At 36.8% G+C, this 5,696-nt stretch overlaps 1 long non-coding RNA gene across 1 annotated transcript; it reads right to left on the reverse strand.

Annotated features, from left to right (window-relative positions):
- Positions 1–789: 789 nt before the first annotated feature.
- LOC149779766 (uncharacterized) lies at positions 790–5,446 on the reverse strand. Its single transcript, XR_016415539.1, has 4 exons — positions 5,365–5,446; positions 4,423–4,523; positions 3,653–3,758; positions 790–925 (listed from the first exon to the last, which is right to left on the reverse strand). It is a non-coding gene; the product is annotated as an uncharacterized LOC149779766 (long non-coding RNA).
- Positions 5,447–5,696: the final 250 nt, after the last annotated feature.

Genomic DNA, 5,696 nt, shown 5'->3' on the forward strand with positions numbered 1-5,696 from the left:
TCCCATGTTAATTTCCCTTGACGCTAAACAGTCCCACGATTTTTCTCCATGTTAAATTTCCATTGACGCTAAACAGTCCCAGGGGTGTCTGTAATGCTAATTCCCATTGACGCTGAATCGCCCCCATTCACTACTATCGTTTCTATACTCCACTTTTCCTCGTCCGTTTACAGTCCAAATATTCCCATTGTTAATTCCCATTGTCCGTAAAAACGTTCGCAGGTGTCTGAAAAATCTTGTCGATGAACGTTCCCATGACCTTTTTGACTGAGATTTCCATTGTCCGTAAAGTATCCCTTGTTACTACCGACGTACATGTGAAGGAATCTGAACGAATATTTACAGCAGCGTTTCGAGTGAAGGACTCTGGTACGGGAAACATGGTGACATAAACCGGTACTTGACATCTGCAGAAATCTGGGTGGAGATACACATTTACTTTATAATGGAACAAACGGGATGGTGGAGATAAACAGTCGTTTTACAGGTGGAGATGGCCTTACAGGTGGAACAAAACTAGGTGAAGTTATACCCCCTAGCTTACCGGTGCAGGAAATCGGGTGGAGAAATATAGTATCCTTATCATTGAAAGACACCGATTATAATATATACAGTAGGCCTACTTTTGGAAGAACATCGTTGGTGATAGAGTGTAGTACTAACAGTTGAAGTATGTAATGGCGATGCATTATTTCAGACAATATTTTCTTTACTGTTTAGCACTGACATATATACATAACAAATAACAATATTTATGATAATATTTGTCCGTAAGGAACACGTTTATTAGAATTACACTAATAGATCTCATTTATTTACTTGAAAGCATGACGAGATTTACATGCAGCGTAGTGTACAATGGAAAATACCGATGTGCGATTCTAACGTAGTTCATTCCGTTTCTTCTACTTAGTGTCATAAGTTCCTGCAAAGTGAAATAGACATTGACAGTATTATATTATTCAAAGAATGCAGATCATATGTAGGTCAATAGGTTTTCAAGTGCAGGAAATCGAGTATGTCAGAGATTAATTAAGATAAATGCAATGAACTCAAAACAAACTTTGCAAAACAAGGTTTCAACTATCCTGTTTCCGGCTCCAATTGAATCTTTGCCAAAAGCAGACACAAAACAGATGTGCCGAAACTAATTAGGCGCGACATCGAACTTTTAAAAACGATACTTCCATTAAACATGGTCCTAAAACCTTTGTAATTTCAACCCTTTCCTTTGTGTTTACCATTTGTCTCAGTTTTGTGTTTACCAGTTGATGAAGACTCAGTAAGGGTCGAAATCGCTTAGGTAGGTTAATAACCTATTCTATTGGTCATCTTTGCTCAGCGGTGACCTGTACACAGCCACCATTCTAATCCCCCCACCCCCGACACACCGCAAATTTCATATATAAATGACCGTCTGTAACGGTCGTCTGCCTTCTGCGGCAAGCGGCCAAGAGTTTCCTAAGCATGCAACTTGCATTTTCCTGCCTTAAGAGATCACTGGCGCGTATCAACAGAGGTGATAGGTCAGTCTTATGCTTTATGAGTAAGGCATTGTTTAGATAAAGGGATATCATGTCAATTGATGTGCAAACATTTCTTATCTCGCTTGTACCCACTGTACTCCGGTACCTTGATAGTTTAACTCAAAAGTGGCACTGTCAACATCCAGTTTTTTATCATTAGGGTGGAGGATCGAAGCAATTTGTTTGCTGGATGGCAGGAACTATAGTTGTCTTGCGTAACATATATGGAAGTTATATTTTATGCCAGTGTGACAGGTATAGTTGAATATTTTCATCTATTTGCGTGTGAATTAAAGCTATCTCTGAAGAAAATTTTATCTTTGAGAAGAGATATAAGTTACATACTTTTTCATTCAAAAAGGGTATGTAAAAGCTGGTGTTTCTTTTCGGTTCTTGGTCACAATAGGCTTCTCTAATAAGTCGACTGTTTTTTGAGCAACTGACTAATCCAGAAACTGTTTGTATAGCTTGAACAAAATAAGATTGGTGTATGTTTTTAGGTCGGTGACTATTTAATTGATAGGATCGATTAAGGTAAAAACCATCCACTACATGTCGTCTGCGCATTCATCCAATTCCTCGAAATGCTACCGAGAAAACGATTGAATCTGACATGGGGTGGACCGATACAGAAAGCACGCGTAAAGAACGACACTGGATATTACATTAGAAAATTCGGCCTAAATGAAAAGGTCTAAACTTCCCTATGCAGTCATAACAAAACTACGGCATCAGTTTATCAGAAGCACGCAATCTTTGCTATGTCATTTGCCCAATTAAATGTTCCGTAACTCAGTATTATTATTATTATTATTATACTTGTGTCCATCATCCAGCCACACGATTCGCTTGGCATATTTCCTTTGGTAAATCTATGTATAACTTTACTGTGATATAATTTGTATTTCAAATTTTTAGAATGCGTTGATTTATGGCCACAGGTACTTTTTGTTATTTGTCCCCAGCCTGGAATTAGGTCAGAAACTTTAGGTTCTCTGACATAGACATGATAATCCCTTTCATTTTTTACATATTTGTTGGGCTAACGGCAAATAGTTGGGCATGAAGTTTACCCATCTTTTAAAAACCGTTTATCAATTGTTTCTTCTTTTCTTCTATTTTTTATCTATAATTTGCGTCCTTGACACAGAGTGCAAGTCTGTCTGTTCACATTTATAGTGTGTGCAATCCAAATGATCTAGTGTACATGTAAATTTTTAAATATACTGCAAATTTCAATCCGTAACTTTAGCATGTGGGTAAGGATTGTGTTACCAGTTGGTGAAAACATTCGGTTTGCTCAGAACCAATTCACTGTCTCACATTAAAATTCTTTATCCCAATAAAATATGTTTTGTTGGAAATAAAGCTTAGACAAATGTACTAATTGATTCTTTTATTTTATAATGTGACCTGTGAGTCCCGAAAAACAGACACAATACAGCTTAATGACTGCACATAGCGTTCAAGTTAAAGGAACTGTTCGGACAAATGCCGAGTCATTCACCTAGTGGATTGAGCGAATAGCTACTTGACACTGGTAAATACCCGTGATGACGTCGATAATAAATTTAGAATGGACATCCGACAATTACTTTAGCCGTCCACGTGCGAGCTATTATGTCGCCACAGTCACAGTGATAACTTCTCAAATTATACGAGCCTAAAGGTCCCTCAAGGTCAGCATAAATTCAAATAGCCATAAATTAATATAACTTCATTATATGTTTATGAAACGTTCAGTTTAGCATTGACACTAATTCTAAATCAGACAGGGTAGATTTAGAAAAAAGACGTTTGATTTTACAACTTATATTCCCAGAAAATGGTGAGTTGTCGACGCTCTAGACAACGATCGACTGAAAACATCCAAAACATAAACAAACTGACCTCTTGATCGATAGATTAAGGAAGCATCTGTTCATATTTGCCTAAACGCCAGAAATGATCTCACTTATATTTGTGCTGGATAATCTTCTTAACAATTAAGTTCTCTGCTTAATACTTCAAATTTTCTTTCCACCAGTACCCGCTAAGATTCCCATTGTTCGTCCTTCTATTTGGATGTCTGATTATACACTTTGCAATACGAACAAAAAACATAATAATCAATCAATCTCTCATACCTTTATGGAAAGGTGGTATTTTGTCACATTTTGGGTTCCTATTCCAGGTGAAATAACTATCTCTGTTTGTAATATTGGCAGGCAGACACCATGCAGTCCTTGTGCACTAAAATAAAAAAGATTATCGCTTCTGTATTTATTAAATAATGAGGAAAGAAAAAAAAAGAAACACGCAAAGAAACAAACATACATATACATTTATTTCGCCTTTTGTTTCAGCCCTACAGCGGTATAACACATTTATATATTTGCCTGAAACCCGTCATTGGCACGATAGGACCGAAGACCAGGATACCGAACCATTTTTACCTCCCATAGAAAGAACTATCTTGGTTAAATTTTTCATATTAATGTTGTTGACAGCAGCACATATTTTTTTTGGGTGGAAGGGATAGAAAATGTATGAAAATCATCGTTCTCTGCAGATTTGACTACATTAATTGTGATACATATATTTTGCCTTAGATGGGTTACCTGAGGGTGAATGAGAATATACGGTTGTTTTGTTGTTTTCCTTCTACTTGTACATCTTGGAACGTGATTTAAGAAGATGTAAAGCAAACACACAGACACATACGCCAACAGTTTGATTCGACCTTCGATTGTCAGACTCAAAGCTAATGCCTAAGACCAATGGTAAAATTCCTTCTGTCAATCACAATTGCACTTTACAGAGAGCAATCGTAATCCTGAAATGACATCAGATTATCCACAGGGTGTCAATTTTATTCTTGTTCATGAAAACCAAGAGCTAAAAGTGCTGTACTTACATCTGCTATTACACTGGGTGTCCATTCTGGACACCGACATAAATTACAGTAGACAGTTTTGTTTTCTCCTGGTTTCAGCATGTGGTCATACACCTGGCATCCTGAAAAACATTGTGATGATAATAATAGTCTTTGTGGTGGTCAGTGCCGTCTTAATGCATGGGCACACTGGGCCTCACGCTTCTAGGGGCGATCATGATGAAGAAGATGGTAATGGAGTCGTCGGAATGTAATGTGTGATTGTGACACTAGTAGTAACCAACGTCATCATCAACATTATGATTAGAAATGTGTTGTGGCCGTTGCAGTAGTATTAGTATCAGAAATAAAAGCAGCAAAAGATGCACCAGGAGACGGATCAACTGTAGCTGCGAATCATTTTGCTGCAGCAGAGCTGTTACTAACCTCAAGAACGAAGGAAGGAAGGAGTGAAATAAAGAGGAAATAGAAAAAGCAAATACCTATTTTACACGAACAGTCGCTCTTATTATCATTGATACATATTATTGTTGCTTATGTCCACATAACACTCATCACACTTACATCCACCGAATGGGAAAATGGTATGCTCAGCTTTGAATTATTTACGTTTGTAAATTATCATAAATGTGAAATATACATAGAATACCAACTTGTTTCTAAAGGAAAATGTCATTGTTTATCTGTTTATAAACTAATAAACAATCCCTCCCTGCTCTCTCTAAAAATGTATCGTCTTTGACGCGAACAGTGAAAGACTTGAGTTCAGGAACTTTTTTGTTTAGCAAAAATTAACGAAGCTACACTACGTGCAGAAATCAGTTACAAAGCCATCCTCTTCAATAAAAAAGATTAGGGGGAATAACAGTAGTTGTGAATCGTTTTCTAGCAGTAGACCTGTTACTATCTACGAGAATGAAAGGAAGGAAGCAAAGAAATAAAAATAAATAGAAAGTGAAATACCTATTTTACAGGAGCATTCACTGTTATTGTCACTAATGCACATTGTGTTGTTGCTGTCGACACAAAGCTCGTCACACTTACAGCCACTGAATGGGAAAGAAAGTACAATGGCTTATGAGACGTTTACGCCAAAGTTATCATAAAACCATTAAACAAGAAGCATGCATATAATACCGAATACTACTTCTAAAGGAAAATGTCATTTTTTGTCCATCTAAACTAATATACTTCTCTCTCGAACAATGAAAGATAGATACAGGTATAAATTCAAAAACATTTATTTTTTCCGCATAAATTTCACGAAATTACGCCACAATCAGAAATCCGTTAAA

Source organism: Sinohyriopsis cumingii, chromosome 17 (assembly GCF_028554795.1).
Source record: "Sinohyriopsis cumingii isolate HCF-2022 chromosome 17, ASM2855479v2, whole genome shotgun sequence".
Taxonomy (NCBI): domain Eukaryota; kingdom Metazoa; phylum Mollusca; class Bivalvia; order Unionida; family Unionidae; genus Sinohyriopsis; species Sinohyriopsis cumingii.